The 13,571-nt window shown below is 31.0% G+C and overlaps 2 pseudogenes; both read right to left on the reverse strand.

Annotated features, from left to right (window-relative positions):
* Window positions 1-534: 534 nt before the first annotated feature.
* Window positions 535-3,184, reverse strand: LOC129305357 (7-deoxyloganetin glucosyltransferase-like; annotated as a pseudogene).
* A 5,906-nt stretch (window positions 3,185-9,090) lies between these two features.
* Window positions 9,091-11,372, reverse strand: LOC129305220 (7-deoxyloganetin glucosyltransferase-like; annotated as a pseudogene).
* Between the last annotated feature and the right edge of the window lie 2,199 nt (window positions 11,373-13,571).

Consider the following 13,571-nt stretch of genomic DNA (forward strand, 5'->3'; position numbering starts at 1 on the left):
AATTTACATGTGACTTGGTTAGGGGAAAAAAAAAATCCATGTTCATGTGGCATAATAAATGGAACTCACAATCCTTGAAGAACGTTTGGCATCCGTCATAGATTGGACATATTTTAATTAAGGATACCGGTAGCTCTTCACAAAATTCTTTATAAGTAAATTTGCACCATGTATCTAAAATAAACATGTCGTGAGCGAATATTCAAAGTGTCATTTAAAAAAAATTGCCAACAAAAATAGCATAATTAATATTCAAATTGACATTGCTTTATATGTGTCAAATGGGACAAACAAAGTTTACTTAGGCGACTTGATCCCTGCGGATCATAAACTTTATTTCTATTTGTGAAAACTTCTTATAAAATATATTACCTTGACATGAAATGAAAATATAGTATTATTTATAACATAAAAACACTAACATCGAAAACTTTTTACTTTTATTATACTCAAACATATTAAAATAAGTTTTCAAAAGCACACGTGGGAAGAAAACAAAATCAAAAAACCTTTCAGGTCGCGCCCTAGTTTTTTTTATTTGATCAGCATATCCTTGATCACTTTCTCCAAGTTGATGTATGAAGATCCACCCGGTTTTGTGTCTTTTTCTGCAATTTTCTTCCACTCAAAGCCTTTTGTCTCATCTTCTTCCCTTTCTCTCCTTCCATTAACTCATTCACAATCTTCTCAACATCTTCTCTCTTCACATTATTATCTATCTCAATTCCAATTTCCCAATCTCTGCAAGCATACCTACAATTTGTTTGTTGATCACCAAAAAATGGCAACATGCCAAAGGAACTCCTGCACAAATACTCTCTGTAATGGAATTCCACCCACAATGAGTCAGGAATCCTCCAATCGAAGGATGGTTTAACACTTTTTCTTGTTCACACCAGCTAGCTATGAAGCCTCTATCCTTAGTCTCGCTCAAAAACTCAGGTGATAGAATCATTGAAACCACCATTTACAAGGTCAGGCCTTATTATCCACAAGAATGGTTTCTTGCTATTAGCTAAACCCCAAGCGAACTCGAATAATTGTTCTGGGGACATGATTGTGATGCTTCCAAAATTCACATAAATCACAGATCTGGATTCCTTGGATTCTAGCCAGTCAATGCATTGACTCTCTTCTTTCCACAGACTAAAATTTGTAGATGCCAACTGGTCATTACCTTTAATTTGATTCAAAAAAGAAGGGAGAGGGCCTATTGTGTAAAGAGGAGCTTCGTAAATGGAGGAAAGAGCTTTCACTGCCTCACCTTCAAGCACATCAAATGTGTTGAAACAAATAGCAGAGGCTCTGTGAGCCTTTCCCCAATTCAATGAAAAGGTTGAGGTACAAGTCATTTGGATCTGTTGTCCTCAAAAAGGAAGGGAGATCTTTCAACTTGATGTTTCTCATACCAGGAATCCAATCTACTTCTTTGCTCTAGGTATCCATTGTTAGATAACTCTCATCTGCATTAAAATCACAAATGATTAGACCTGAAAGTACGAAAGATATATGTAACATACACTAATACGCGCACGCATTTTGTGAAGAAATTAGTAGCACAGTGAGATAAGAGTATAATACCTTTGAGTGGTGTAAGACCTCTTTCAACTAGATTTTGAAAGTGCACAAAAGCTAAGTATGAATAAGCACTAGCAGGCCAATGAAGAATGATGGGGAGCTGAAAAGCTTCGGCAGCCGCAACACTGAATCCCAAGCAAACATCTGAGAGCAGCAAAGTGACTGGGGGGATGAAGCCATTAGAGGAAGAGTCATGGAGTCTAGCAAGAAGGTTCTTGAAGGGAATGAGAAAGTTCTTTCTGGTGGCATTAACAAGAGAGGGTATGTCCTGAGATGCATTTTCATCAGGAGGAGAGGAAGACCATCTGGGATGGTTTCAAATTGAAAATCTGGGAGGCCATGAAAGATTTTGTCACCTCTTGATCTAAGCAAGCGTTTATAGGTGAACTCAGTGTTGACGAAGGTAATGAAAAAGCCCTGAAGATGAAGAAGCTTTGCTAATTTCAACAGTGAGTTGATATGCCCTTGAGCTGGAAATGGAATCAACACAGCATGGGTTTTGATGATCCTTCTCCTACATCAGAACCCATTGTAACAAATGTGTGTAAGTTTTATAGAGCAAAATGATGCATACATATACACATACACAGACACACACATTATAAGAGAGTTGGGTTGGAATCCATTGGCGACAATTTTGTTGAAAGTCCACTGAATTGAATAGAATGTGAGAGATGAGGTTATCAGAACATTAAACGTCAAAAATAAATCATAATAGTGATGGAACTTGGATTAGCAGTGTAGAGATTACCGGTCTTGAATCTTGAATATTGTATATCGAAAAGGCTGTAGATTTCTTGGATGCTATATTTGGTCTTACCAAGAAATGGAAGAGTTTTCTTGGTTAACAAAAGAAATGGAAGAGTTTGGAGTGAATTTGGCTTTCTTTTGGTGGAATAAAGAAATAGTCCAAAATGCTAGATTCATTGCATCCTCAAACTAGCTAATCTTGAAAATGACTCTAACTGACTTGGTATTAGTATTTGAAAACCAACTTAAATGTCAATTTTTTTAAAGAGTTAAAGAACATTTTTACTCTTCAAATTAAAAGAAAGATTTTTTATATTCTAAATTTTTCTGTGGTACAATATTCTTCTTAATTATAAAAAATGATCCAACATTGTTCATATATACCGTTAACAATTGTTTTTTAACTGTTAGTTAGACTCAAAAATGATATAAAATGACCTTAAATTTATAAAATGGACCCAAAAATTACAAATGAGTATCTTATAAAAAATAATATTTATTAAATCTCCTAAATTACAAATAAATATTCAAGGGGCAGATAGTATTTTTTATCTTGTAAAATATCAAATTACCATTTTGACCAACCAATTTACCTCTCCTTGATTTAGCCTCGTAGGTGTTTCTGGATTTGATTTCACGTACTCCAGAGCTGAAGCTGCCTCTGAAAAGCTTCGTTCTTCATATAAAAGTGGGGTGTAATTGCTATTTCTTCTTCATTATGAAATATTAAACTAATTAAATTAAATCCACGTTTCGATGCTATTCCTATCGCATCTGGCTTGATTGGCATGGCATAAGATGTTCGTGTTATTACTACGTAAATATCTTGGAATTTGGACTTTGATCCACTAACCATGCTCGGCAATAGAGTATAGGTCAGCAATGCAATGAAGAGTAAGAACAGTCCAGCAAATGCAAGGAAGGTGGAGATTAGATCAAGCTGGTCAGATGTTGTTATCACTGTATATAGATCCCACAACTATTTTACATTAACAGATAATAATAATAATACTAATAATAATAATAATAATAATAATAATAAATAACAGTTCTTTGAAAGAAGAGCAATTTTACTCCTGAAAAGATTATTTAAAAAAATATTACCCCACTATTCAGTATAACATTTCATTGCTCCTCGAGGGAAAAACATTGAGAGCAGGTAAAAAAAAATAGAAAAAATGATAATACAATCCATTTGAATTATATAAATGACATGTTGACCTTTCAAAATGTCATAATTTTCTTAAAATCTCTAAAAAAAATTTATCATTAGGGAATTAATATAAATAACTGAATTACTCTTAATTTAAACTTGTAAATTGCTATTAAATTTTTACAATTTTAAAAAAATTGTGAATCTTAGGAAAAAAAAATTTATGAATGACAATTGATATTTAAATTAAGGATAATTTGATCATTTATATTAATTTTTTACTGACAGAAAAGTTCTTAGAGACTTCAGAAAAATTATGATATTTTAAGGAACCAAAATGTCATTTATATAATTCAAAGAGATTTTATTATTATTTTTCACACAAAACAAGAAACTAATTTTTGTTTTTAGGGAAAGGAAAAAGGTCCTACTATGCTTCTAAATCCCACATTACTATATATGGTTAAAGTATACTTTTAATCCTTTAACTTTATATAAGATTTTAATTTGGTCCCTTGATTTTATAAAATATCTTTTTAATCCTTTAACTCTAACATCATTTTTTTTAAATGATTATTTTTTATATCAATTATTATTATTTTAAAAAAATTAAAAGTAATATGTCAATAGTTGAGAATATTTTGTTAATATTTGAAAGTTTAATGTAAAAATTTATTAAGATAAAATTAATAGTGTTAGGATTAAAAACTAAAAAGATACTTTTTAAAGTTATGGTATTAAAATAAACCTTATATAAAATAAAAAATTAAATGTAAACTTTAACTTATATTACATTTAAGAAGATTAAGAGTGAGATTGAGATAAGATTGTCTCCTGCTATTTTGGATGCATATACTGTTACTCTAATTAATGTATAATGGATTTTAGCTTCTCACTTTTGGGTTGGAGCAAGTTTTATTTTATTGGTCGAACTGGCCTGACCAATTTGACTTTTTTCGTACCATGATTTAATTGTTCAAACCATCCAAAGTTTTTTTTTAAAAAAAAAGTGTCGAAATATGAGTTATTATTCTATTTCTTGGCCAATGATTATGAAACTGTCTTTATTTAAATAAGCATGTCAAATAAATGTTAATTTAACTATAACTAAAATCAGAAAACAGAAACCCACCACGAACAACTAAGATATCTACCTAAGAGTAAATATATCAAATTAAAACTAACCATGATTAAAACAGGAAAGAACAAAGTCAAGGTAAGCTGAAAGACAGAAATAGCCATCACAATGGCTCTTGGATTCTTAAAGATGGCTACTGGCTGTAAGAATATCTTAGATAACCAAAAAAAACCCATCACAACAACAACAAAAAATAAATATCTTATACAGATAACTTGAACAAGACAACTTCAAAAATTTTTTTTTTGGCCAAAACAAAACAATTTCAATTGCAGTATTTATACAGTCCAATAATTGTTACTTCAATTTTTTTAGAGAAAACATCAGTTGAGATTCTTTGGAGAAATTTTATATCGGAACTTAAGATTTGATATTGTCCTACACCTCTATGGTACTTATATTAAAATAAGTTTTTATAAGAAAAGATCTAATTATCCTTAAAGTTTAAAATAATGACTAATTCAGATTTAATAATAATTCATTTATAATTAACACAACTCATTTAAAAGAATTGAACAAATGTTGGTCTTGCAAATTCTAGTTTTGACAACAATACTTTTATAATTAACAACTACCCATTCCGAAATAAACAAGTTAGAAATTTAATAGAACATGTTAAATTAGACAAATATTAATCATACATAAACAAATATTCATTTAGATTTTGACAACAATATATTCATAATTAATAACAAATCATTTGAAAATAAACAAGTTAAAAAACATTGATAGGACATACTAAATTGGACAACCGTTAGTCCTATATAAAAAAGTATTCATTCGGTTTCTAAATAGCATGTTTGTAATTAACAACAAATCATTCAAACATGAACAAGTCAAAAAACTTATAGGACATGTTAAATTGAACAAGTGTTAGTTCTATATCAATTAATATCTATTTAGTTTTAACAACAATACATCTGTGATTAACAACAACCCATTATGCTTTCTCATTGGTTGTTTCTCTTTTATTATTAGGGATAATTAGGTCTTTCATCATAAAAACTTATTTTCAAATAAGTACAAAAAGGGTGTAGTGCAATATCAGAATATAAGGTCTTCAGCTAATATAAATTTGTCAAGAGTCCTTAGTTGATATTTTCCCTTGTTATATAAGCATAAAGAATAGGTTTTGCCAATAATAAAAAATACGATCTTATGTGGCAACCTATTTTGAGAATAATTTTTTATTCTTCAAAAAAAAAAAACATATTTGACAATGTGTTTTTAAAAAGTATTTTGAATGAAAAATAAAATAATGTTTGGAGAATAAAAAACAAAAACATTTTTAAGTATTTTGATATTATTGTTTTAGAGAATAAGAAAAAAATTTATTTTTACTTTTATTTTTTGTTCTCAAAACATATTTTACAAAAAATAATTTTTAAAATAAAAAAATAAAAATAGTTTCAAGCAAGTTTATCTCTCCCGATATGCTAAGAGTAGTCAATTAAAGTGCTAAGAATTCAAACATCTAATCATTTATTTAAAGTGATGAGAATTTTTATCACTCATGCCAACTTTAATTTAATTGTAGAAATCAATTTTTGGTTCAGACAATTTTTATTTTTTAATAATAAAATATAATAAACCTTTTTAATAATAAAATATAATGTATGATACATTATATTTTTTTTAATGTAATTTTATTTTTTTCAAAAATCACCGCCCCTCCTCTCTCTCTCTTGTTCTCTCTATCTCCTCCCCATCTCTCTCCGTAATGGCTGAGAAGATGGGAGCAAGCAGCAGAAGAAAGCAGGAGTGCATCTAGCAGCAGCGCCTTCACCATGGCAGCAGTGCACACAATTCCCACGCTCCTTCTCCATTCATGATAATCTCCTCTTTCACCTCCATACTTATATTTAATTATTTAATATTCCACCTCATCAATCAAATTCAGAGGATACTCTGAACCCAAATTCTCACCGGCATGTGGTCTGCCACTTGGGTATATGTTATATTGCATTGTATACTGCAATAGCTTTTCTTCTTCTTATATAGATTGAGAAGCATGAAGTTGAGACAGAGAAGACGGTGCATGCATCCATCACCAAAGGCAAATCCGGCGACTGAGTTCCCTGTTTAGATTGTCTCTGTTCTCCCCTGTTTTTTTTTTTTTTTAGAAACAGAGATTTTGCTTCTCACCATCACCAAATGACCAAATCCTTCTGCTTCATCAACGGCCCCACCTCCATCCCAGTCCCTCACTCCAAAAAACGGCCAGCACACCACCAGCTTCCAGGCGCAGACACTCTCCGACCGGCCGAGTGGTTCAGCACGTGCTCCTTCGAGCACCAGCTTGGACCATCTTCAGTTGTCTTCAAGGATGACACAGTGAACCTTAACTCCAAACCTAAGACCATCCCCTTCTCCGCCGTATTACAACACCTTTCATCGTTAACAACACATAATCAGCTCCGATGTCAGAACCCACTTGTTGGAGTTCTTCGGATCCGAATCAAGTTTGAGGTTCACGATGCCGTTTGTGGAGCTGGACTTGTTCCGGGCCTTGAAGCCCAACGAGGGGATTCTAATGGGTGCAGGCTGATGAAGTCCGAAAACCAGATAACGTGGCGGAGAGAGAGAGGGGAGAGGAAAGAAAGGAAAACAGGAGAAGTAAAAAAAAGAAAAACATACAATTAATCCCTACACTTTACTCATATTTTATTATAAGTTCTTATATTTTTTTATATTCTGGATCTATGTACTTTTATTTTTGATATTCTAAATCCCTAAATAAATAAAATAAATAAAGTGTAGAGACTTTAAATGAATGTAAAACATTAAAAAATGAAAATATAGGGATACAAATATATGAAAAAAATTATAGGAATTTATAGTAAAATATAAGTAAAGTATAGAGACTAAAATATATGTTTTTTTAAAAAAAAATATTAAAAAGTACAATGTGGAGTTCATATTTAATATTTTATTATAAAAAATATAAACTGGTGGGACTTTAGACCAAACAAACAGAAATCAGACCATTTACGGCAGGGGTACTGGATTAGCAAATTTTTTATATATGAGATAAATTAAATTTTAGTAAAGTTCCGGATGTCCAATGATCTTTCCAGATAAAATTGAGAAATAAAAATAATTTTTAATTCAAAAATTAATAATTTTAGACAAATTAATTACTTGAGAAAAACAACTTAAACTACAGTTATATGCAATATATAGTACAATAATTGGCACCTTGAAGAAATAAATTTTTATTATTATATAAGTAAATTTCATCATTCATACATATGCCATATAATTATTAAATAAATATGGACAAGCGCATCTAACTTTCTATTATACAATAGGAGACCACATATGCACATCATGACGGATCCAGATATTTTGACCGTGAGAGCATCATGCGTTGATTTTAAATATAAAAAAAATTGAGATGGGAAAAAGGCCGTTCCAATGGGGAAAAAAATTTTAAGTTTACTCAAATAAAATAATAGATATAAAATTTCAAATTTTTATGTCCGCCATGAAAATTATGAATATAAAAAGTAAAAAAAGAGTTATAGATGGTATAAAAAAGTAATATTATCAATTATTAGGATAATTAGTATTTATGAAATTGAGACATGTAATACACGTATGCTACATATATTTATTAAAGAAACTGAAAACAAAACTTTCTGGGGCGGCTGCCACCGCTTTAATATAGGGAGACTGGCACAAAAGACTCCCAAATTAAAAAAAAAAATTTGCACCTAAGTTCCAATACCTAATACCTTCTAAATTTATTTTATAAGTCCAAAGACTTTATATGCAAATATATTTTTGGGTGAAAAGACTTATTTGTTTCTTATCTGAATATATTAGTATTTTATGTGTATATACAACAGAATGTCATTACATAACGTAACAAGAAATATACATTAACGATATAATATTTGTATATTATATCTAATCCATGTGTTTTATATTGAACAATAATGTAAAAATTTTTTAGGTGTATGAACAACATAATGTTTGTACATAACAAAACCAGGTCCATACATTAACAATAAAATGTTTATTTATTATATATAGTTTGTCTAGTTTAGTTAATAATAATGTACAAATTCCCCATATATATGAATAACAAAATATTCACATATAATATAATAAGGTCTATATATTAACAATACAATGTTTTTATATAATATTATATTATTTCTTTTTCAAACGAAGGCAAATGAGTTTTTTACTAGAAAACATATTTGCATGTAAGACTTTTAGCCTGCAGTATAAATTCAGAATATATTGAGCTTTAGATGCTAATTTCTTTAATTTGGGCCTTAAGTATCATTGTCCCTTTAATATATTAGGTTGACGTCAACGTGAACAAAATATTCATATGTTTGAGCTTCTTCCTTATTCACACCGGCTGCTTTTCTATGCCAACACCAATATCAAAACCATGATGAGCATGGTAAAGAATCAGGAAAAGATAATGAAATCATTGTATCGTTCACCGGACAAAAGAAAGTACACATACATGCACAAATTTTGAAACATATTTTATTTTTATTACATTTAAACATCTGAAAACAAGTTCTCATCAATCACCAACATGAATAGAAAGTTAAACTTTAATTTCAAGGTAGTTCCTTAGTTTTTGGTTTTGATCATCATCACATCTTTAATCATCTTTTCCAAATTGATGTAGGAAGAACCACCAGGTCTTGTGTCCCTCCTCCGCAATTTTCCTCCACTCTAAAGTCTTTTGCCTCATCTTCTTCCCCTTCTCTCCTTCCATCAATTCATTCACAAGCTTCTCTACATCTTCTCTCTTGACATTATTATCAATCTCTACTCCAATACCCCAATCTTTGCATGCATACCTACAATTTGTTTGTTGATCAGCAAAGAAAGGCCAACATATCATAGGAACTCCTGCACACACACTTTCTGTCATGGAGTTCTAATTGAAGGGTGGTTCAGCACTTTCTCTTGTTCACACCAACTTGCCATGAGACCTCTATCTTTAGTCTCATTTAGGAACTTAGGTGATACGATTACTGAGCCATCATTCACAAGGTCAGGCCTTATGATCCATAGGAATGGTTTTTTGCTGTTAGCTAAACCCCAAGCAAACTCATATAATTGTTCTGAAGACATAATTGTGATGCTTCCAAAATTCACATAAACCACAGATCCTAATTCCTTGAGTTCTAGCCAATCGAGGCATTTAGTCTCTTCTTTCCAAAGACTAGAGTTCAAAGATTCCAACTGGTTGTTTTGTTCAATTTGGCTTAAAAATGCAGTGAAAGGGCCTATGGTGTAAAGTGGAGTAGAATAAATGGATGAAAGAGCGTTCACTGCCTCACCTTCAAACTCATCAAATGTATTGAAACAAATGGCAGAAGCTTTATGAGCTTCATTCGCCATTTCAATAAGAAAATGAAACAAGAGATCATTTGGATTTGTCGTCCTCAATAAGGTAGGGAGATCCTTTAGCTTGATATCTCTCATACCTGGAATCCAATCTATTTCTATCTCCAGGTACCCATTTGTTAGATAGCTCTCATCTGCACATTACAACCACCAAATGATAATATCTTGAAACATACATAACTTTAAGACATATATTTCATGAAGAAGAAATTAGTAGCGAATTAAATATCTTATCCATTGGGATAGTGCGCAAAACCCAACCATGAATAAGTACTAGGAGGGGCCACGAGAGAGGAGAACAATAGGGAGTCCAAGTGCTTGAGCAGCATCGATGGTGAAGAACATGACAGCATCAGAAACCAAGCAAGTGATTGGAGGGATAAGGCCATGAAGGCAGAATCACTGAGTCTACCAAGAAGGTTTTGAAAGGGAATGAGACAATCTTTCTGGTAGAGACACATAGAGAGGGTATGTCCTGAGTGGCATCGTCATCAGCAGCAAGAGGAAGACCATCTGGAATGGTTTCAAATCGAAAATCTGAGAGGCCTTGAAGCATTTTGACACCTCTTGATCTCAGCAAGCGTTTATGGTTGAACTCAGTGTTGATGAATGTTATGAAAAAACCTCGAAGATGAAGTAGTTTTGCCAGCTTCAACCCTGAGTTGATATGTCCTTGAGATGGAAATGGAGTCATCACAGCATGAGGTTTTGATTCTCCTCCTGCAATAGAACCCATACTTTATTTCAAATGTCTCTCTCTCTCTCACTCGCCAGGTGTTTTGTGTGAGTGATGCTTTAGTTGGGGATTAAATAGGTAAATTAGTGGAATGGTGGGTGGGTATGTTAGTTGTGGTCCTTGTGGATTAAATAGGTAAACAAGTGTGAAGTTTTATATTGAGCAAAATGTTGGAATGGGGGTTGGGTGAGCATGAATGGCATGTGATCAGATTTTGGAATACATTATTTGCTTTATGGGTTTGAGTGTACGAAACTTGTATCGATGACGGAGAATGTTTGATTAGTTTAAGATTAACTTTGCTTTCCACACACACACACACACATTTATAAGGACAAAATGCAAATATATTTGAGATGGGATTCTTGTTCTTCACTGTAAATTTCAAAAAACAATGAATTGTACGCGTCTGCATTACTTTATAACTTCTGCCTCCATCCACAATTGACAAGAGGGAACAAAATGAAAGGAGACAATTCAAGAATTCGGGAATTTTACTATGTATAGTAGCCGTAGCTAGGACTTATACCTCAATTGGTATATGAAAATGATTTTAGTGGAAGTGAAAGTTAAAATAAAAGTGAGAATGAAAACTGAAGTGAGATTTAAATTTCAAACATGCTTGGCAATCAGAGGTGGGATAACATTTTATATAAAAATATATTTATATTTTGAAATGACCAACATATCCATCAATTTTTATTTTTTTTTTTTTAAATGTCCATCTTCGCAGCCATCACTGCTCTGGGCATGAATTCTATCGGAAACCATAGAACGCCCAACATGAACAGCATTAACTGGATTTCATTGAAGAGAATGAACCAATTTTTTTTTTTTTAAAAAATGATCTTCATCATTTACAATCATTAAAACTATATTTCAGGAAAAAGAAAAATAAAAAACATAAACTCATGCGAACCGAAGATCTCTATAAAACAATCCAAAAAATATAGAGAGAAAAAAAAAAAACCACCGTTGAATTGATATCTTCCCCAATCTTTCCTTCAAGGATACCCCAGTGAACAAAGACAAACCGAACTCGCTCGTTGTTTTCTTTGCCAGAGTCATTACCGTTCACCCACAAAGTATCGAAGGCGTAGGTGTTTCTAGAGAATGGATCGATGATATTGGAAGCGGAGAATCAAAGACGGAGGCGTTGCAGAGAAGGGACCGACGATATTGTAGAGGAAGAGGAGCAGGGGTGGGCGTTGCCGGTGACGGAGGTGTTAATGAGGTGGGCATTGGACCAGTAGCAGGGGTGGGCTCGCCGGTGATGGAGGTGTTAGTGAACATGTCAGGGGAAGAGGAAGGAGTCTGAAAAGAGCGGTGTTATTAGAAAGAAATGAAATGGAATGAAATAAATTAAAAAAATAAAAATTTAAATAAAATTATTAAAGAGAATATGTGAGCCATTTACAAGGGAAATGAGTAATTTAACGTGTAAAGGTTTAATTTGGTTTTTGAATTTATTTTTTAAGAGCGTTAGATATCTTATACTCTTAAGTTAAATAATTTTATTTTTAAATTATTTTTTTTGATAAACAAAAAAACTACTTCATTAATGAACCGTTAATTTTTTTTATTTTTTTCACTAACATGACATGTTCATGGGACTCACATAGTAACATATAAGATTTTGATTATATTTTTTGGTACTAATTTTTTTTGTAAACTCTTTTTTTAGGAGTGTTGAACATTCTAAAGTCTTTTTATAAAAGCACTGGACACCTTAAAATCTTGTTAAAATAAAATTTAACAAATATTGTCAAAATATTAAAAATTTAAATATTTAATAATTTAAATATTATTATTAAAACATTACACCACCCAATTTAATATTTTAATATTTTTAGTAATTTTCAATTTTGTATTAAGGAAATTAACTACTATTAACAATATAAGTTTTGAAACACACAAAAAACATAACGATTTGAGCACTACCTTGAAAAGAAGATCAAAGATTGATATATAAAAAATAAGAATTTATCTATAAATTTATAAAATGCTAATTTGGATTATTAATATTTAAAAGTAATTTATAAATTTTGAATGCATATATATAAATAATAATATTTAAATTATTAAATATAAAAATATTTAATATTTTAGCAATATTTATGAAATTTTATTTTAATAAAACTTCAAATTATCCAATCCTCCTAAAAAAATACTTTAAGGTGTTCAACACTTTTAAAAAAAAAATTTAAAGGCAAATTAGTATCAAAGGACATAATCAAAGTCTTATATATTATTGTGAGTGGACTCCACACACATGCCACATCAGAGATATTTATCTTAATAGCTCATAGTTAAATTCTTTTCAGAGAAAATGCTTAAGCATTTCTCTTAAAAAAAGTCTTATATTTTTAATTTATATTTATTATAATGAAATCAAGACAATGAAAATTTTTAATCTGGCTATTTGATAGGTCATATTTGAGCATTTTCAGGTTTAATAAGAAATATACCTCCCAAAAATGTTATTTTACATTTATAAGAACTCGAACTCATGTTAATAATTTTAATAATAAAAGTTTGTTATAGAATAACTAATACATAAAATATTTATATGTCTTGATTTAAGGGAAAATCATAGCCAATAATTGATGGAGGATTTTATTTAAAAATAAGAACCAAGTGATTATGAAATTATGCTGCAGGACTAAAGGACCAAAATGTAATTAATTTTTAATTTGAAAAGAAAAAACTATCTCTCAATTTTTTTTAAAAGAACTCCTCAGCCACCAACTATCAAAGCTCTGGCACTAATAGCTAGACTAACAATCTGAGCTTTAGCAATAGTGGTCGGACCACTATCAAAGCTCTAACAC

This window comes from Prosopis cineraria, unplaced genomic scaffold (assembly GCF_029017545.1).
Source record: "Prosopis cineraria cultivar Desert tree isolate PC_DT_omini unplaced genomic scaffold, ASM2901754v1 PC3, whole genome shotgun sequence".
NCBI lineage: Eukaryota > Viridiplantae > Streptophyta > Magnoliopsida > Fabales > Fabaceae > Prosopis > Prosopis cineraria.